Here is a 22,564-nt window from a genome sequence, read left to right as displayed (position 1 = left end):
TAGCCAAGCTATGGTGAGGCATACCAAATTATGTTGGAAGGTAGAAAAGCATGTGTTACAATACCTCAGAGGCACTACCTAGTATGTATTATGGTACACACGAAAAGAGAGATCGAAGCTACAAGGCTTCACTGATGCATATTGTGCAGGAATTTCATCCAACATGAAAAGTACATCATGTGTTATCCTCATTGTTGGGTCCGCAACTATTTCCTGGTATAGCAGGAAGCAAAGATTGGTGGCGCTCATCTCAACAGAGACTGAATACATGATTGCAATCCAAGCAACATGTGAAGCAATCTGGATGAGGAAAATACTTGTGGGACTATTCAGTTAGGAGATGGATCTGAGAGTGATATATTGTGATAAAAAGAGTTGCATTAATATATCTAAGTATCCAGTATTTCATGATAGGTCCAAGCACATTGATATCCAATATCATCATTTGTGTGACTATTTGAATAGGAGAATTATGTTGCTACTGTTAGCCTCCTATACCAATAGGTTTTCATCTCTCATGATTGACAGTGGAAGTGCCACAAATGTTCACCTTCCATGCTGCTAAGGTTCCATTTTTGTGAAAGAAGCAGACAATTAAAAAATGTAAAGAGGGTATGCCTTAAAAGAAAAATCAAAGGGCAAGAAAATGAATTGGTCAAAGAAAAAATAAAAGAAATGAACCCCAAACAAAGACCATGAAAGTGGCTAGCCCAAATTGCCACTACTACTTTGATGGGTGGTCCAACAGCTCAAGCTGGGCCTCACCATGTTTTAAATTGCATGTTATAGACTAGAGAGGAAGTACCTGTTCAAACAGTTCAAGCTTGACAGATGACTAGGTGGATAGAGAAATAAAGGAGCTCAACTGCTTAATCTGGGCCCTTGGAAGTCATAAGGGTAGACTTAGATAGGAGGGCAGCAAAAAGAAAAGAGAATTATCAGGGTTTGCAAGACCAAGTGCACCCATCCAAAGGAAGAAAAAATGTTAGGCATAATAGGTAGGGTAGGCAGTTGAAGGTTGCAGAAGGCAAGATTTAAGCATATCACAAGGGAAAAATCACAATGATATCACCAGCAGGAGAAAGGCAAGAGCAATGGCCTATTTGGCAAACTACTAAACCATCACTAACTTCCCTCATCCCCTTCAAAAGTTTCTTACTAACCTCCCCATGAGCACTGCAGGATCTGCCTGATCAGTCCTCCTTACACTCTTCATTTGTACAAATTTCATGTCAGAAATGACTTCTCTCTTTGAAAAGAAGCCACATTTCTTGTGTAAAAATTCTTTTCATTTTGATCTACTCCCTAACTAAGTTTATTTCCTAAAAGCTTAGTTTCTGTCACTTCCCATTCACATTCCCCTCCAAATACTAACTACTAACTGTATCTACACTAAATCCCCTATGTTCCCCTTTCCCCTACTACTATAACACCATGGTGTATAAAACCCCAAGCAATGTATAAATATCCCCCCCTTTTTAGCATTATAGCTAAATAATACTTCTAAGGGAGACATTAGTCCACCAGGGACTATAGTCAACCCTGCTTTGGGATTACTCTAACCTCTGGTCAGAGTAATAACCTATACTAAACCCTCATTTCCCCTCTTTCCCGAAAAATTCATGAAAAACCCCTTTCCCTCTGTTCAAACCTAAGGTTAAACTCTTTGATTAACCCCGACGCATTAATCCATATATATTTCAAAACCCATCAAAACCCCCTAACCCAAAGTTCTAAACCCGCATAATTTAAATGATTATTTTATTATTGGGCGGGTCCCCACCCAAAGTTGCACGCTGGGTCGGGGCGCCCGCCAGCCGTCCATCATCTGCTGCCCCCGATCCAACGGTGGGCGGTCTTTTTTGAATTTGAACCCGCCGCTGTTTAACGTCCGGGGAGCGGGTGGTTTCGGCCCCCGTACACTGGACGCGTGGCAGCCGGCGGGGGTGTTCGGAGCCCCCCTCCCCGATACCGCCTTCTCCCAAAAGCGGTGCGGGGAGACCGCTTACCGCCTTCCCCGATACCGCCCCTCCTCTGTCGCGTCATCCCCACGTCATCCTGACGTCATGTCACCGGCCCCCGCCCCCGCGCCTCGTGGCCCTCCATGTAACCTTGCCACCCCACACCATCCGCCACCGTGTCCTGCCATGTTGGCCTCCAGCTCAGCATCCACGTCACCTTCCATACCTGGGCCCGCCATGACATCATGCTGACGTCATCAGCAGAAAAGCGCCAATAACCCGCATTTTCCCAAATTTGTCGTTAAAAGTGCCCAAACAAGCAGTTTTATGTCATTTTCACGGAAAAAAGACAGAGTCGTTGTGAGCTTGTTCACTGCAAAATTGCCTCCGAACCGCCAAATTCAAAGCTGCAGACGCCGCAACTCATCAATTTAGCTGCATTGTGCAACCACTGTTCGACCCTAAGGTTTTCCGCACCGTTCATCCAGGAATTCACCGCAATTCTCTTATTTTGCCCCTGTGCATGCCGTTTCTCTGCAAATTCTCCATTAAGCACCTGGTAATTCCCAAATTAAAGAAGGTATCTTAGTCAATTCTGGACTAAAACAACCTACATTGCCCTCTGCTCCAAAAATTTGATGTTACAACAATAATTCGCGGCCTTAAATTCACAAATTATCATCCAAATCGCCCGGCATTGTTCCCTTTTGCCGTGTACATATTTGAAAAAACTGAATTTTACTAAGTTGTAATCCTACCCCCTCCTCTGCATTTTATCCTAGTTGGTCACAATCACTGTGAATTTACCCAAGCAGAGCAGAGGCAAGCCTGCCAAGCCTGCCTATTTCTCTTTGAAAAATATTTTTAGCATTATCTGCATTCAATCTGTCACCTAAGCTTTGAAGAACCTTGCAAACCATTGCACTTACCTTGTTCCATTCACAAACTACATAATGGCTGCCCCTGTACCCACAGCTCTCAGTGTTGCCCCCATGAATCCACCAAATAAAGAGCTGGAGTCCCTTCCTCTTGCTGACAGGGACTACCTCATCCAAGACTTTGTGGGTGATAGGAACCATTTGCAGACCTTCAGGGAATTGAGAGATGACTATTTGAATGGCAAGGATACATATGGGATATGGGAATCAAATCTGCCATATTACTTTCTCCCATCTGTTAATATTTTTCCAGAGATTATTCGCCTATGTGCTGAGAATTATGATGCAAACCAAAGCGCTGTCAAGTCTCCATCTGGGAGCATCCTCTTTCACATTAATGCTGAGTCCATCAACTAGATGCTCAACTTCAAACAAACTCAACTGTTGTTTCCTTTCTCCATGAACTATCTGCTAGATACAGGTGCCAAGATGTCCACTGATGACATTCAGAAGATCACCAAGACATTTATGAGGCCTGACTGCCAGCCCACAGGGCCACCTCCCTACTTGTATGTCTATTTTACTGATGTAGGCAAACTTGTGCTGGACATGATTTCATATGTGTTGGGCTATAAAACCAGTGAATATGTTGATGAAACTGTGCTGGTGTTTTTAGCTGCTTATAGCCCAGGCCAACCCCCTGCCCGCAAATATAATTTTGCCAAATTCATAGCCAACAAGATACATGAGTAGCTGTTCAAAGTAGACAGGGAGGGCATTTTCAAATACTCATCATTCATCTACCATTTGTTCATGTATTACCAGTCCGAGGCCTTTCAATGCTCCATCAAAAAGCTGGATTCTAAGGGGGAAAGAAGGTCTGTCATCTTTTGGACATCAGTTTATCACCAGGTCCAAGATTCACCATACTCATACTGTAAATTTATCGATGAGTTTGTCTACCCTGTCTCTTGCTTGTTGATGAGGTCCCCTCCTCCCAGAGTGTCCTTTGAAATACAGAAAACCCTGCAGCTCTCCAAGAATTATAAAATAGGTGATTGGTACCTATACCAGGATCATACAGTCATCAGAATCTATGGCTGTGAGCTCTGTCCATACAGGCTCCCAAAATATGTGCCCGTGAGACTGTTTGCCTTGGAGTATTATAGGCAGCTCATTCACTCTGACCTTACTCACTTCCACAGTGCCAAAAACAAAGCCCATCTCAAGTTCAAGCACCACCTGGGCCCCTTCATCATGAATAAAAAAGAGGGATGGCAAGATGCTAAGCTAATCCTCAAAGACAAGTACAAGCTCTCTAAAAGCTTCCGATGGGTCCCTTATGACCCTGAAGGCTTCATCTGTGCCAGGAGGGTTAAGTACAGGCTACTAGGCTATGAGCATTGCAAATATCCACATATTGAACAGTATGCCAATCAGCAAGAATGGCTGCAAGATACTTTAATTGAAAAACTAACTGAAGAAGAGATAATGCAAAAGAATGTCAAGGATTTGGAAAAAACTCTTGACTTGGATTCCGTGCAGCAGGTAATCTTCAAGCAACCTCAGCCACAACAACTGCACCAGCCACCCAGGCACCTTCTACAGTAGCATCAGGTACAGACAAGGGTAAAGGAATAATGGGTGCTGCAGAAGAAACAGTAAAAGAACAGCCTGCCTCCTCAATTGGGCAGCAACAAGAGCAGACCCCTCCACTGCAAATAGAACCACCAACAGCACCAATTTTGCAGACTCCAGCACATGAGGAGAGGGGTAAGAAAAGAGACAGAGAAGAGTCCACTCCTGCTAGTGGATCCTCCCAGCAACCTGAGGCCAAGAGGCAAAAGGTTGACTCCCCGGAGATAGAAGAAATAAGTGAAGAGGTCCTTGACAGTCCAAGGAAAGATGGGGAGGGCAGCCAACAAACAGGTACAAGCTCTTTTCAGCAGGAGCAGGGACTACAACTTGGCTTGGAGGTGTCCTCATCCTCTCAGCAGAGCAAGAAGCCCTCAAGCACTAAGGCTTCTTTCAAGCAAATAAAGGCACAAAATGACTTGCTGAGAATTGAAGTGCACAAACAGTTTCTAAAAGCAGCACCAGCCAAGCAAGAAAGGCTGATGTCTGTATATGACATTCAAGAGGAGAAAATGATCCTCAGCCACTTCAAACCTAAGGTGCCGCAGCCTAAATCAGCTGCAGATTTTGTAAGAACAAGGGTGGAAGTCATGGCAAAAGACATTCACCCCATGGACCAAATTAAACTGCACAAACAGACTGGAGAAATGGTCTATGCCACCTTGGTGGACAGGGCAACAATGGCCCATGAATTAAAAGAATCATTCAAGAATACCAACATTCAGTTGGATTTTGAGAGAATGTCCTCCATGGCCAAGGACAACAGAATTAAATCATTAGAGGACATCATTATAGACCTGGGACATGATCCCAAGGACCCAAAGGGTGTGAGGGCTCTCATGAAGAAAAAAGAAGATGACCTTAATGCATTGAAGAAAAGGTTGAAACTGCTGCCCACCAAACACCCCCAAACAACAGAATTACAGAAGGAAAAGGAGGCCGATGAGCAGCTTGATTTAATAATGCAGCTCAATCAAAAGGTCCTTGATTTGGAAAAGGAGCTTGAAGGGGCACTACAAGACAAGCAGGGAGAATCCACATCCCAAGCTCCTCCAACTACTTCAACCACTGCAACAGCTACAGAGGCAGCAGTAGCCCCTGTAACAACTATAGTAACAACAGAAGCAGCAACAACAACAACAGCTCCAGAGTCCAGTACAAGCATGGAAGATTTGACAAAGGCTATCAAAGAAATGGAGCTCCAGGCTAATGAGATTAAGGAGGCCAAGGAAAAGTTGGCAGAGCTAGAGGCCAAATATGACAAATCAAAGATGACTGTGGCAGAGCAAGGTAGAGAAATAAAGGCCCTAAAAGAGAAAATAAAGGCCTTGGAGAAAGACCTCAAGCTAGAAAGTGCTATGGCAGAAATAAAAAGAATTTTGTGGGCCCGAATTGACCAATCCATTACTAGACAATGGAAGTCAATCAAGATTGTGCATGAACAAATGGAACTAATTGGAAAAGCACAGATTGAGATCCAGAAGGCCAGAACAGTATTGGGAAATAGGCCTGAGCAGGCCAATAGAATGATACACTTTTTGAACAATCAGACCCAGGAGGATCTAGCAGCCATCAACATTGTTAACAGAACAGAGGCTGTCCTTACGGCTAAAAAGGTGCTGACTCTCAGGAATTATGTACACACTGTAGAGAGAAAATGCCATGAAATACAGGCTGAGGTGGATGAATACAAGCTCAAAATGGGAGCACTGCAAGGAAAGGGATTGCCCGGCCTACTAACCAGCACAGGAAAACTGCTCCCCCGTGAGCAATATGCTACCAGGATGGCAACTTTTATTGAAAATCATATCACTGCATCTGCCAGTACCTCCGAGGAAGCAGGGCCTCCAACAGGGTAGGGCCTTTATGACAAACTAGAAAATCTATTTTTTATTGAAAATGAAATCCACCACCTATTTGAGGTTCCTCCTAATTTTTATAGGTATACAGAGGCAGATGAAACATTGGTGAAAATTCGGAGGCACCAGCTGCCCAAAGAGGATTGGTGGCAAGCAATGCTGCAAATTTTGCCTCAGTGATCTCAATTGATCAATCCTAGTCAGCCTCCACTTAGCAAAGAGCAAAAAAGCAGAATAAAGACAGCACACAAGGCAGCCGAAGGATGACTCAGCATAAAGGTAGTGGAAGCAAACCAAATATAAAAAATGCGCAAATTTTGGGCAGCGCATCTTCAGCCGACTCCAATGGTCACAAAGTCAACACTCTCTGACCATTTTGGACAACTATTACAATCAAAAGTTATTACAGCATTTACTTTCTCAGCTACAATGCTCCAGGAGTTGGCACGACATTAATGAAACATTTACTCATCAGCTAGATATTTTCTTATGTAAATTATGTATATATACCTCCCCTGGCAACGTATGAGGGGTTGGTGATTTTCATTCTGAGGCAAATGTATTGTATATTTTCAGATTATCTAATGCAAAAGGCTGGAAAAGCTCAGTGATTTCCTGAATGTTTGATGTCTTGGTGATGCTATGCGTGTTGTTGCAGAATTCCTGTACTGTCTGATGGAACAATAAGTTTTCTCAATCTATGTTTGTCTTCTTATGGTTATTTAAATCATACACATGCTTCACTAATCTAGCAGTAGAGAAAAGGAATAGTACAGGAAATGTTTGGTTACACCTTGTGCTCATTCTCTATCGCTGAAAATGTTTTCTTCTGAATTGATCATGAACATGAATTCTTAATTGCTCATGTTTTCATTAATTCTATAAATATGAATGTTATGTAGAAATTCTTCACTGCTTCTAAATAATATTCTCACTGTTCTCCATACCAGTTTGTTTGAAAGATCCTTAATTGCCTTTCATACCCTGGTTACATCACATCCAATCACAGATTTAAAGAATTGTTTCTTAGACACTTATCTGGCTCTGCAGCATCACTATTGTATCAGCATAGACATATCAAGCAAGTTAAGCATTACTGACTCCATGCCCAATGGCCTAGAATACCCTGTTAAACATATATATATCTTGACTGAAGTCATCATCCAGCAAACTTCAAAACAAAATCTTGAGCATCATAACTAGCCTAAAATATCGTACCAACAAAGTTAAAACATAAAGAGAGAGCCCTCTCCGGTTATAGGTAGGCTAGAACCTGTGACCCAAAGATTGGTTAGTGGTTACCTCGGCCGTATTCCCCTGGGAGTCAAAGGGAACAACCTGAGTGATAACATAATTGGCGACTCCGCTGGGGACATAGCGTATTTTTCAACTGCTGTCTGTTTTTAGACAGTGGTTCCAAAAGCTTGAGCAGTCCCTCAAAATAGTTCTAAAAAATATCCTCAAAAATACCAAAAACAAGTTCAGAAGCTGGCTCCTAAGAAGAGAACTAGGCACACCAGGTCAAATCCTGACCCAAATCCCCCACCCGTTTTCGAAAATCCAAATTTGATTCATAAGATTCTTAGGAACCAGAAGGAACCGGAACAATCCCCTGAAACTAGCCCTGAGGCAGTTCAGCAGAGTTTTATCCCAACCCCTGCTAAGCCATTTGTTCACCTTCATACAACTCATTCTTCCCCCTCTTCATCATCCACTTCACAAAACATATTGTCTACACCCAACATACAAACTGTTGTTGCTGTCCCTGTTGTCCCAGTTGTTCCCTTTCTACCAGTTGTCCCACTTATCCCACCAAATATGGCTAATCGTTATGCACCCCTTTAGCTACCTGGCAATCCTGGGGCCATGCCTCAGGACTACCAAAGCAAGATTACTTATTTTGATGGAACCAGTACATACACTACCTTACAGCATACTAAGAAAATGCAAGATTACTTTGAAAACTATGAGATAGATGATGATGATGTAAGGATGAAAATCTTTGTCCAAAGTTTAACAGGTGAAGTAAGAACCTGGTTCAGGGCACTGGTCGCAAATTCTATAGCTAATTCGGGTGCCCTTTATCAGTCATTCCTGAACAGATGGGAAAAGAAAAAGGACCCTCTACACATTTTATCTGAATATGACACCATAAAGAGAGGTCCACAAGAAACTGTCTTGGACTATTGCACTAGATTCAACACTATCTATAATGCCATTCCTCAAAATCTTAGACCTCCACCTGATTTAGCATTGATTAAATTCCCTGATGGATTTGATGCTGATATGGCATATCAACTAAGGGAAAGAGCCCTTGCAACTTTGGCAGACATGCAAGACATAGCTGTAAGTGTAGAAGCAAATCTGATTGCTAAGAGAAACCGGGCAAGAACCGAAAGAAGAACTACCTTTAAGGAAGAACCCACGTCATTTGAGTAAAAACTAGATGCAATCATCAAAGGTATGGATAGACTTGGGGACAGAGTGGAAACCATAGAAAGAAAGTCATCATGGGAAGGTCAAACAAGCAATATTAGAAACCCAAACTTCAGAAAGAATCAAAATCCTAATGTTGGTAGGACTGATCCTGACCAGCATGTCAGACCTACTTTCCAACAAAATTATGCTGAGGCTTCAACGTCTAGTGAACCTAGTGAGGACCCTCACATCAACCTAATGGGTTTGGACAGCGAAAATCAAGTCTTTCTGACACAAGAAGACCAAGAGGTTTACAATGACAATCAATTCCACACTAAGTCAGGAGAATCATTTGATTTTAAAGAAGGATATGATGCAGCTGTGTACGAGGTGCACAAGCAGTATAAACTAAGGAGTAGAACAATAGATGTACCTAAACCCCTTAAAACAAAGGATAATAAACAGCCAAATAAGATAAATGAAAATACTACCCTTCCCCAATCAGATGGCAGCTCAAACTCACCTGCCACAGAAGTGACTGTGGAGGACATTTCAGAACAACAGTCCTCTCAAAATCAACCGGGTTCACCCCATCCATTAAGGACGAAGGCAGATACTCCACTAGGAAACAAACAGGGCACCAGTTTTACTCAAAATGGACCTAACTATGAGCAAAAGACACTTGATAACTCAGCTGAAAAGGAAAAATCTATTGCATTAAATGCAAAAATTCAAGTAGAAAAACCTTTCAACTTGGAAACAGAAATAAGTAAGCTAAAGATATCAGTTCCTCTTTCGGAATTAGCCAAACATGACATATACAGACAACAGATCAATAAATCACTCCAAGTATCAGACAACAAAGATGTTGTAAATGTCCTAGATGACCAACCAGAGTTATTGTACAGACCTGAGGTTAATGGAAAAACAGAAAATGGAGGGGTGCCACCCTTTTATGTCAGTCTGAACATTCATGATAAGGTCCTACATAATGCAATGTTCGATTCTGGGGCCTCACACAACTTGATGCCCAAATCAGTAATGGAAAAACTTGACTTTGACATCACAAGACCTTACAAGGATCTATTCTCATTTGATTCAAGCCAAGTCAGGTGTTTAGGCCTGATTAAAGACTTATGTGTCTCCCTGGTTCAATACCCAACCAAAACCATCTTGATGGATGTAGTGGTCGCTGACATACCCCCTAAGTATGGCATGCTCTTTTCTAGATCTTGGGGGGCCAAACTTCAAGGATCCCTGCAATTAGATATGTCCTATGCAACTATCTCAGTCTTCGGGCAGCCAAAGAGATTGTACCGGGAGACTCTGATGAAATATGTGGTAAGCAGTCAAGAGAAGCCCCAAAACTTTCCAATCTATTCAATACACTCAGACATGGATTCATTTATCCTCTACAATGCTGACATCTGTCACAAAGCTTATTCTGAACTATTAATGACAGTAGAGACCGAGGAGTTAAATGAGCAATGCATTTGCAAAGACCAAGGGATCATGGGGGTAGCTAATAATAAGACAGAAGAAAATGATGTGCCAAGTAACTTGCAAGAGACCAACCTACCCATCATCCAACTTTCTAGTGATCCCAATCCAAACCTTGATCATGAAACTTTATGGTATCTAGAATTTGATGGCTCTGTAAACAAGCTAGGAGCTGGGGTAGGAGTATGGATCCACAATATGCACAATGACCAAGCTGAGGGCCATGCGTACAGACTAAACTTTAGATGCACAAACAACATGGTTGAATATGAAGCCCTCCTACTAGGTCTGAAACTCATAAAAAATCTAGGTGCAACCAGAATCTCAATCTTGGGAGATTCAGATCTGGTCATACAGCAGATGAAGGGAAATTTCACCACAAATGATCTGAGGTTGAAAGCATACAAGGGGGAAGCTATTCAAATACTTGAGAGCTTCTCACAATCACAGTTGACTAAAATTTCCAGAGAACTCAATCTACATGCTCACAGCTTGGCAACCTTTGCCAGCACTTGTAAATTGCCTTTCAAAACCAATCATACATTTACGGCTGAAATCAAACACTGACCTTCAGTTCCGGATAACATCAAGAATTGGCAAGTCTTTGAGAGTAACAAACAGATAAATAACTTTCTCACTTTAAAGGAAGAATTTTCTGGCATGAACATTGACACTAGCACTAGAGATGATCAACCACAGATCTGCATAATTACACAGGAAATATCAGCTGAAACAGCTGATCTGGTTTTACATCCTACCACCTTTGACAATGAAACTATACGGGAGTTGAAACAATCAGATGAAGAGGAAATGGCTGAAACAGAAGAGGAGGTAATTGAGCTAAAGGATAATTTTTTGCCCATAGGTCTAACCCCTTTGGAGGATCTGTTCGATTCAAATGACATCTCAAGAAAACTGAAAATGCAACCATTAAATGCTGAAATAGAAGATTGTAACATTGGGACCCCTGAAAATCCCAAAATGGTTAAGTTATCCAAAGCATTACCACCTGAGCAGAAACTGAAATACATTGAGTTATTTAAAGAGTTTCAAGATGTCTTTGCCTGGAGCTATGAGGACCTTAAATCTTATGATACATCAGTTATCCAACACACTATCCCTCTAAAAGAAAATCAAAAGCCTTTCAAATAGAAGCTTAGGAGAGTCAATCCAGTCCTGCTCCCCCTTATTGAAAAAGAGGTTAAACGTATGTACGAAGCTGGGATCATTGCCCCAATTAGATTCTCAGAGTGGATTTCAAACCTAGTGCCTACTAGGAAAAAGACAGGGGAAATCCGACTGTGTGTTGACCTTAGGAATCTGAACAAAGTGTCTCTCAAAGACCATTATCCCTTACCTAAAATGGACCACATCTTGCAAAGAGTAGTGGGAGCTGCTAGGATCTCTTTACTAGATGGTTTCTCAGGATTCAATCAGATTCTAGTACACCCGGATGACCAAGACAAAACAGCCTTCACAACACCTTGGGGAACATTCAAATATGTCAAAATGCCTTTTGGACTTAAAAATGCAAGGGCCACATTCCAAAGAGCAATGGATATTGCTTTTGCCAAGGAAATTCATGACTTCCTAGTTATCTATCTTGATGATCTCACTGCCATTTCAAAATCAGATCAAGAGCACTTGGAACACTTGAGGCAGGTTTTCACAATTTGTAGAAAGTATGGCATATCTTTGAACCCAAAGAAGTCACTGTTTGGATTAGAAGAAGGTAAACTTTTGGGGCATATAATCTCAAAGGATGGAATTAGGATTGATCCAGACAGAATTCAAGCTATCCTACAAGTACCACATCCAAGAAACATCAAAGAACTACAAAGCTTTCTAGGAAAGATCAACTTCTTAAGGAGGTTCATTCCTAATCTGGCTGAACTCATAAGACTGTTAAATAATATGCTGAAAAAGGATTCCAAGGTCAAATGGACCATGGAAGCTAGACAAGCCTTTGAGGATATCAAAAGAGCATTAACAAACACACCAGTCCTAACAAGCCCTAGATTTGACCAAGATTTTATCATTTTTTCTTTTGCATCTGAACATACAATTGCTGCTGTTCTGCTACAAAAAGATGACCAAGGCTGTGAAAAACCCATTGCATTTTTTAGTAGAGCCCTAAGGGATGCTCCTTTGAAATATCAGATCATGGAAAAACAAGCCTATGCCTTGGTAAAAGCCATCAAGGAATTCAGAATCTACATCCTTTACTCTCATATAATTGCCTATGTACCTAATGCAGTGGTCAAAGATATTTTAACCCAAGAAGGAATTGAGGGCAAGAGGGGCAAATGGATTGCCAATATCTTAGAATATGACATTGAGATTAAACCTACCAAACTGATAAAAGGACAAGGCCTAGCCAAACTAATGACTGAAACCAATTTTCAAGCCCTTGACATTAATGAACTGGACGACGAACAGGAGATGGCGACTCCACAGATCAACCAAGCCTTTATGCAATCCCCCTGGTATACTGATATATGTTTTGTATTATTAAACCTGCAAGCTCCTCCAGGGTTGTCCAGAACCAAGAAAAGATTCTTAAAAATGAAAGCATCAAAGTTTTGTATTATTGACAATGTTTTGTTTTGGAGAAATCATGAAGGGATCTTGCTCAATTGCTTAACAATAGAAGAAACTGATAATGTCCTCAAAGAATTTCATGCAGGTGACTGTGGAGGACACTTATACTGGAAGTCCACAGCTGATAAAATCCTAAGGGCTGGATTTTATTGGCCCTCCTTGTTTGCTGATGTGAAGAAATTCGTAATGTCTTGCCACAAATGCCAAATTTTTGAGGGCAAAAGGAAACTGCTACCTTTACCACTCAAACCAGTTTCAACTGAGAGACCATTCCAGCAATGGGGTTTAGACTTCATTGGTGAAATTCACCCTTCATCCTCTGGCCAGCATAGGTGGATTCTCACTGCCACAGATTATTTCACCAAATGGATAGAAGCCATCCCTTGCAGATAGGCCAATGACTCCATTATTATACAATTCCTAGAAACCAACATCTTGTCCAGGTTTGGCTGTCCAGACAAAATCATTACAGACAATGCTGCTGCTTTCAAGTCCAAGAAAATGATCAACTTTTGTCACAAGTATCACATGACCCTAGGTCATTCCACTGCCTATTATCCTCAAGGTAATGGCCTAGCTGAATCTTCCAATAAAAGTCTCATCAACATCATTAAAAAAGTTTTGGAAGAAAACAAAAAGAATTGGCATAAAAAATTGGTAAATGCACTATGGGCAGACAGACTGACCACCAAGAGATCAATTGGCATGAGTCCATATGAACTGGTCTATGGGCTAGAAGCAAAGTTTCCTACATCTCTAGGAATTCCTGTGATCAAGCTGCTGCAAGAAATACAAGCTGAGCCCAATGACATTCAAAGAAGAATTAATCAAACAATTCATTTACAGCAAACAAGAGAAGAAGTCTATCAAAGAGCCCAAGTTCTACAAGAAAAGCTCAAAAGAATATTTGACAAAAGAACCAAAGCTGAAGATTTCTTTATAGGAAACAAAGTGTTAAGATGGGATTCCAGAAGGGAGGAAAAAGGCAAACATGGTAAGTTTGATTTTTTATGGAAAGGACCCTATGTCATCTATGCTATACAAGGAAACAACACCTATTTTCTAAGAAGTTTGGATGGCTCAAACACTGAGGAGGGCCCAGTTAATGGGAGAATGCTCAAGCATTATTTTGACTCCCTTTGATCAAACACTGAACAGGCATGTATTGTACATAAATATTTGTATTTCCAGTATTTTCAGTTACAACAGATAAATAAAGCACCAAGTGCAGCATATTTTGAGGAGACCAGGATGCTACATTATGTTCTTTTTGAAATAAGTTTTGATCCCAGCATTGGAAAGCAAAGAAAAACACAGGGTGACTATCAAGTGGTGAGGACAAATTCTGAGAAACAGGTAAAAATGGATCTGCAGATTCACAGCAAATCACCTCACTGGGTGCTGCCTGCAACTATTTAGGATCCTGACCATTGGTCTCCAACAACAAAGAAATTCAGCCTGCAGCAAGAAAGCAGAACTCAGGCAATCTGACCTGCTGTTCTTGGCTTTTCGCCTGGAAAAGCCATCCCCAAGTGGAGCCACTGTTAGCCTCCTATACCAATAGGTTTTCATCTCTCATGATTGACAGTGGAAGTGCGAAAAATGTTCACCTTCCATGCTGCTAAGGTTCCATTTTTGTGAAAGAAGCAGACAATTAAAAAATGTAAAGAGGGTATGCCTTAAAAGAAAAATCAAAGGGCAAGAAAATGAATTGGTCAAAGAAAAAATAAAAGAAATGAACCCCAAACAAAGACCATGAAAGTGGCTAGCCCAAATTGCCACTACTACTTTGATGGGTGGTCCAACAGCTCAAGCTGGGCCTCACCATGTTTTAAATTGCATGTTGTAGACTAGAGAGGAAGTACCTGTTCAAACAGTTCAAGCTTGACAGATGACTAGGTGGATAGAGAAATAAAGGAGCCCAACTGCTTAATCTGGGCCCTTGGAAGTCATAAGGGTAGACTTAGATAGGAGGGCAGCAAAAAGAAAAGAGAATTATCAGGGTTTGCAAGACCAAGTGCACCCATCCAAAGGAAGAAAAAATGTTAGGCATAATAGGCAGGGTAGGCAGTTGAAGGTTGCAGAAGGCAAGATTTAAGCATATCACAAGGGAAAAATCACAATGATATCACCAGCAGGAGAAAGGCAAGAGCAATGGCCTATTTGGAAAACTACTAAACCATCACTAACTTCCCTCATCCCCTTCAAAAGTTTCTTACTAACCTCCCCATGAGCACTGCAGGATCTGCCTGATCAGTCCTCCTTACACTCTTCATTTGTACAAATTTCATGTTAGAAATGACTTCTCTCTTTGAAAAGAAGCCACATTTCTTGTGTAAAAATTCTTTTCATTTTGATCTACTCCCTAACTAAGTTTATTTCCTAAAAGCTTAGTTTTTGTCACTTCCCATTCACATTCCCCTCCAAATACTAACTACTAACTGTATCTACACTAAATCCCCTATGTTCCCCTTTCCCCTACTACTATAACACCATGGTGTATAAAACCCCAAGCAATGTATAAATATCCCCCCCTTTTTAGCATTATAGCTAAATAATACTTCTAAGGGAGACATTAGTCCACCAGGGACTATAGTCAACCCTGCTTTGGGATTACTCTCACCTCCGGTCAAAGTAATAACCTATAGTAAACCCTCATTTCCCCTCTTTCCCAAAAAATTCATGAAAAACCCCTTTCCCTCTGTTCAAACCTAAGGTTAAACTCTTTGATTAACCCCGACGCATTAATCCATATATATTTCAAAACCCATCAAAACCCCCTAACCCAAAGTTCTAAACCCGCATAATTTAAATGATTATTTTATTATTGGGCGGGTCCCCACCCAAAGTTGCACGCTGGGTCGGGGCGCCCGCCAGCCATCCATCATCTGCTGCCCCCGATCCAATGGTGGGCGGTCTTTTTTGAATTTGAACCCGCCGCTGTTTAACGTCTGGGGAGAGGGTGGTTTCGAACCCCGTACACTGGACGCGTGGCAGCCGGCGGGGGTGTTCGGAGCCCCCCTCCCCGATACCGCCTTCTCCCAAAAGCGGTGTGGGGAGACCGCTTACCGCCTTCCCCGATACCACCCCTCCTCTGTCGCGTCATCCCCACGTCATCCTGACGTCATGTCACCAGCCCCCGCCCCCGCGCCTCGTGGCCCTCCATGTAACCTTGCCACCCCACACCATCCGCCACCGTGTCCTGCCATGCTGGCCTCCAGCTCAGCATCCACGTCACCTTCCGTACCCGGGCCCGCCATGACGTCATGCTGACATCATCAGCGGAAAAGCGCCAATAACCCGCATTTTCCCAAATTTGTCGTTAAAAGCGCCCAAACAAGCCGTTTTATGTCATTTTCACGCGAAAAAGACAGAGCCGTTGTGAGCTTGTTCACTGCGAAATTGCCTCCGAACCGCCAAATTCAAAGCTGCAGACGCCGCAACTCATCAATTTAGCTGCATTGTGCACCCACTGTTCGACCCGAAGGTTTTCCACACCGTTCATCCAGGTATTCACCGCAATTCTCTTATTTTGCCCCTGTGCATGCCGTTTCTCTGCAAATTCTCCATTAAGCACCTGGTAATTCCCAAATTAAAGAAGGTCTCTTAGTCAATTCTGGACTAAACAACCTGCATTGCCCTCTGCTCCAAAAATTTGATGTTACAACAATAATTCGCGGCCTTAAATTCACAAATTATCATCCAAATCGCCCGGCATTGTTCCCTTTTGCCGGGTACATATTTGAAAAACCGAATTTTACTAAGTTGTAATCCTACCCCCTCCTCTGCATTTTATCCTAGTTGGTCACAATCACTATGAATTTACCCAAGCAGAGCAGAGGCAAGCCTGCCAAGCCTGCCTATTTCTCTTTGAAAAATATTTTTAGCATTATCTGCATTCAATCTGTCACCTGAGCTTTGAGGAACCTTGCAAACCATTGCACTTACCTTGTTCCATTCACAAACTACATAATGGCTGCCCCTGCACCCACAGCTCTCAGTGTTGCCCCCATGAATCCACCAAATAAAGAGCTGGAGTCCCTGCCTCTTGCTGACAGGGACTACCTCATCCAAGACTTTGTGGGTGATAGGAACCATTTGCAGACCTTCAGGGAATTGAGAGATGACTATTTGAATGGCAAGGATACATATGGGATATGGGAATCAAATCTGCCATATTACTTTCTCCCATCTGTTAATATTTTTCCAGAGATTATTCGCCTATGTGATGAGAATTATGATGCAAACCAAAGAGCTGTCAAGTCTCCATCTGGGAGCATCCTCTTTCACATTAATGCTGAGTCCATCAACCAGATGCTCAACTTCAAACAAACTCAACTGTTGTTTCCTTTCTCCATGAACTATCTGCTAGATACAGGTGCCAAGATGTCCACTGATGACATTCAGAAGATCACCAAGACATTTATGAGGCCTGACTGCTAGCCCACAGGGCCACCTCCCTACTTGTATGTCTATTTTACTGATGTAGGCAAACTTCTGCTGGACATGATTTCATATGTGTTGGGCTATAAAACCAGTGAATATGTTGATGAAACTGTGCTGGTGTTTTTAGCTGCTTATAGCCCAGGCCAACCCCCTGCCCGCAAATATAATTTTGCCAAATTCATAGCCAACAAGATACATGAGCAGCTATTTAAAGTAGACAGGGAGGGCATTTTCAAATACTCATCATTCATCTACCATTTGTTCATGTATTACCAGTCCGAGGCCTTTCAATGCTCCATCAAAAAGCTGGATTCTAAGGGGGAAAGAAGGTCTGTCATCTTCTGGACATCAGTTTATCACCAGGTCCAAGATTCACCATACTCATACTGTGAATTTATCGATGAGTTTGTCTACCCAGTCTCTTGCTTGTTGATGAGGTCCCCTCCTCCCAGAGTGTCCTTTGAAATACAGAAAACCCTGCAGCTCTCCAAGAATTATAAAATAGGTGATTGGTACCTATACCAGGATCATACAGTCATCAGAATCTATGGCTGTGAGCTCTGTCCATACAGGCTCCCAAAATATGTGCCCATGAGACTGTTTGCCTTGGAGTATTATAGGCAGCTCATTCACTCTGACCTTACTCACTTCCACAGTGCCAAAAAGAAAGCCCATCTCAAGTTCAAGCACCACCTGGGCCCCTTCATCATGAATAAAAAAGAGGGATGGCAAGATGCTAAGCTAATCCTCAAAGACAAGTACAAGCTCTCTAAAAGCTTCCGGTGGGTCCCTTATGACCCTGAAGGCTTCATCTATGCCAGGAGGGTTAAGTACAGGCTACTAGGCTATGAGCATTGCAAATATCCACATATTGAACAGTATGCCAATCAGCAAGAATGGCTGTAAGATACTTTAATTGAAAAACTAACTGAAGAAGAGATAATGCAAAAGAATGTCAAGGATTTGGAAAAAACTCTTGACTTGGATTCCATGCACCAGGTAATATTCAAGCAACCACATCCAGTGGGAGAAGGAACCTCAGCCACAACAACTGCACCAGCCACCCAGGCACCTTCTACAGCAGCATCAGGTACAGACAAGGGTAAAGGAATAATGGGTGCTGCAGAAGAAACAGTAAAAGAACAGCCTGCCTCCTCAATTGGGCAACAACAAGAGCAGACCCCTCCACCGCAAACAGAACCACCAACAGCACCAATTTTGCAGACTCCAGCACATGAGGAGAGGGGTAAGAAAAGAGACAGAGAAGAGTCCACTCTTGCTAGTGGATCCTCCCAGCAACTTGAGGCCAAGAGGCAAAAGGTTGACTCCCCGGAGATGGAAGAAATAAGTGAAGAGGTCCTTGACAGTCCAAGGAAAGATGGGGAGGGCAGCCAGCAAACAGGTACAAGCTCTTTTCAGCAGGAGCAGGGACTACAACTTGGCTTGGAGGTGTCCTCATCCTCTCAGTAGAGCAAGAAGCCCTCAAGCACTAAGGCTTCTTTCAAGCAAATAAAGGCACAAAATGACTTGCTGAGAATTGAAGTGCACAAACAGTTTCTGAAAGCAACACCAGCCAAGCAAGAAAGGCTGATGTCTGTATATGACATTCAAGAGGAGAAAATGATCCTCAGCCACTTCAAACCTAAGGTGCCGCAGCCTAAATCAGCTGCAGATTTTGTAAGAACAAGGGTGGAAGTCATGGCAAAAGACATTCACCCCATGGACCAAATTGAACTGCACAAACAGACTGGAGAAATGGTCTATGCCACCTTGGTGGACAGGGCAACAATGGCCCATGAATTAAAAGAATCATTGAAGAATACCAACATTCAGTTGGATTTTGAGAGAATGTCCTCCATGGCCAAGGACAACAGAATTAAATCATTAGAGGACATCATTATAGACCTGGGACATGATCCCAAGCACCCAAAGGGCATGAGGGCCCTCATGAAGAAAAAAGAAGATGACCTTAATGCATTGAAGAAAAGGTTGAAACTACTGCCCACCGAACACCCCCAAACAGCATAATTACAGAAGGAAAAGGAGGTCGATGAGCAGCTTGATTTAATAATGTAGCTCAATCAAAAGGTCCTTGATTTGGAAAAGGAGCTTGAAGGGGCACTACAAGACAAGTAGGGAGAATCAACATCCCAAGCTCCTCCAACTACTTCAACCACTGCAACAACTACAGAGGCAGCAGTAGCCCCTGTAACAACTACAACAACAACAGAAGCAGCAGCAACAACAACAGCTCCAGAGTCCAGTACAAGCATGGAAGATTTGACAAAGGCTATCAAAGAAATGGAGCTCCAGGCTAATGAGATTAAGCAGGCCAAGGAAAAGTTGGCAGAGCTAGAGGCCAAATATGACAAATCAAAGATGACTGTGGCAGAGCAAGGTAGAGAAATAAAGGCCCTAAAAGAGAAAATAAAGGCCTTGGAGAAAGACCTCAAGCTAGAAAGTGCTATGGCAGTAATAAAAAGAATTTTGTGGGCCCGAATTGACCAATCCATTACTAGACAATGGAAGTCAATCAAGATTGTGCATGAACAAATGGAACTAATTGGAAAAGCACAGATTGAGATCCAGAAGGCCAGAACAGTATTGGGAAATATGCCTGAGCAGGCCAATAGAATGATACACTTTTTGAACAATCAGACCCAGGAGGGTCTAGCAGCCATCAACATTGTTAACAGAACAGAGGCTGTCCTTACGGCTAAAAAGGTGCTGACTCTCAGGAATTATGTACAGACTGTAGAGAGAAAATGCCATGAAATACAGGCTGAGGTGGATGAATACAAGCTCAAAATGGGAGCACTGCAAGGAAAGGGATTGCCCAGCCTACTAACCAGCACAGGAAAACTGCTCCCCCGTGAGCAATATGCTGCCAGGATGGCAACTTTTATTCAAAATCATATCACTGCATCTGCCAGTACCTCCGAGGAAGCAGGGCCTCCAACAGGGCAGGGCCTTTATGACAAACTAGAAAATCTATTTTTTATTGAAAATGAAATCCACCACCTATTTGAGGTTCCTCCTAATTTTTACAGGTATACAGAGGCAGATGAAACATTGGTGAAAATTCGGAGGCACCAGCTGCCCAAAGAGGATTGGTGGCAAGCAATGCTGCAAATTTTGCCTCAGTGATCTCAGTTGATCAATCCTAGTCAGCCTCCACTTAGCAAAGAGCAAAAAAGCAGAATAAAGACAGCACACAAGGCAGCCGAAGGATGACTGAGCATAAAGGTAGCGGCAGCAAACCAAATATAAAAAATGCGCAAATTTTGGGCAGCGCATCTTCAGCCGACTCCAACGGTCACAAAGTCAACACTCTCTGACCATTTTGGACAGCTATTACAATCAGAAGTTATTACAGCATTTACTTTCTCAGCTACAATGCTCCAGGAGTTGGCACGACATTAATGAAACATTTACTCATCAGCTAGATATTTTCTTATGTAAATTATGTATATATACCTCCCCTGGCAACGTATGAGGGGTTGGTAATTTTCATTCTGAGGCAAATGTATTGTATATTTTCAAATTATCTAATGCAAAAGGCTGGAAAAGTTCAGTGATTTCCTGAATGTTTGATGTCTTGGTGATGCTATGCATGCTGTTGCAGAATTCCTGTGCTGTCTGATGGAACAATAAGTTTTCTCAATCTATGTTTGTCTTCTTATGGTTATTTAAATCATACACGTGCTTCACTAATCTAGCAGTAGAGAAAAGGAATAGTACAGGAAATGTTTGGTTACACCTTGTGCTCAATCTCTATCGCTGAAAATGTTTTCTTCTGAATTGATCATGAACATGAATTCTTAATTGCTCATGTTTTCATTAATTCTATAAATATGAATGTTATGTTGAAATTCTTCACTGCTTCTAAATAATATTCTCACTGTTCTCCATACCAGTTTGTTTGAAAAATCCTTAATTGCCTTTCATGCCCTGGTTACATCACATCCAATCACAGATTTAAAGAATTGTTTCTTAGACACTTATCTGGCTCTGCAGCATCACTATTGTATCAGCATAGACATATCAAGCAAGTTAAGCATTACTGACTCCATGCCCAATGGCCTAGAATACCCTGTTAAACATATATATATCTTGACTGAAGTCATCATCCAGCAAACTTCAAAACAAAATCTTGAGCATCATAACTAGCCTAAAATATCGTACCAACAAAGTTAAAACATAAAGAGAGAGCCCTCTCCGGTTATAGGTAGGCTAGAACCTGTGACCCAAAGATTGGTTAGTGGTTACCTCGGCCGTATTCCCTTGGGAGTCAAAGGGAACAACCTGAGTGATAACAGCTACAATACATTCCAACTAAGGATAAAGATGCTAACATCTTGACAAAGGAATTATCAAGAGGTAAATTCAGATTCCATAGGTGCAGAATTGGGGTGGTGGAAAATCCCTTTCTTAATAAGTGGGAGTGTTGAAAAAAAGTAGCAAGAAAAGCTCAATTTGACTTTAGCCTTAGTCAAATTGAGTAAATCGAATTTCCACATTAGTAGGACAACTTGGAGGCCGTTAACTAGTGTGACATGGATCTTGTCACTCAGTTAGCTCAATAAGTTCGAGTTATAGGGCTTGAAGTTCAATTATTCATGTGTGATTGCTCAATTTTAGTAATCCAGTTTAGTTATTTTTAGTTATATTCAATTAATTTACCTCTAACTATTGTTAGAATTAGTTGAAGGTCAGTTTTGTGATGCGACAACAATATAACTAAGATATTTGTTAGTTAACTTTTAAATCAACCTAAAATAGCTAGTGGATGTAGAGAATTCAAGTTCCTTGGCTGAAGTAGAGATGACAAGGCAATGTAACATCAATTGTAGACTAATCTTGAGTGTATAGGTGTTGCATGCAATGAGTGATCAATCCTTGGGAATTACAAAATCAATTTGTAAGAAATTCCTAAAGAATAGGGGTTAATTTCCTTAGGATTTACGTAAGGAAATATGAGGCTAGGTGAGATGATATTTGGCTAAGTTTTGGCCAGAGTTGTTCATTAAGTAGAGAGAACATTTTTTCTTTTGCATGTTTAGATCAGAGTTGGAGCTAGCAATTGTAATAGATTCTCTATTCATTTTATTAATGCAAAGAAGCTTAAGGGGTTTTTCCTACTTGGTTTCTCCTATAAATCACTGTTTATTTATGTTTTTACTTATTGCATATCTATGAATCATTTGTTCTAAATTGTGTATTTCGTTCCACGGATCAATAGAGTAGAATTATGTCTCTTGATTTT

Source organism: Pinus tabuliformis, chromosome 1_1 (genome assembly GCF_031772625.1).
Source record: "Pinus tabuliformis cultivar Carrire ecotype Pingquan chromosome 1_1, CPIR1, whole genome shotgun sequence".
Classification (NCBI taxonomy): Eukaryota; Viridiplantae; Streptophyta; class Pinopsida; order Pinales; family Pinaceae; genus Pinus; species Pinus tabuliformis.
Note: the sequence above shows the minus strand (reverse complement) of the source record.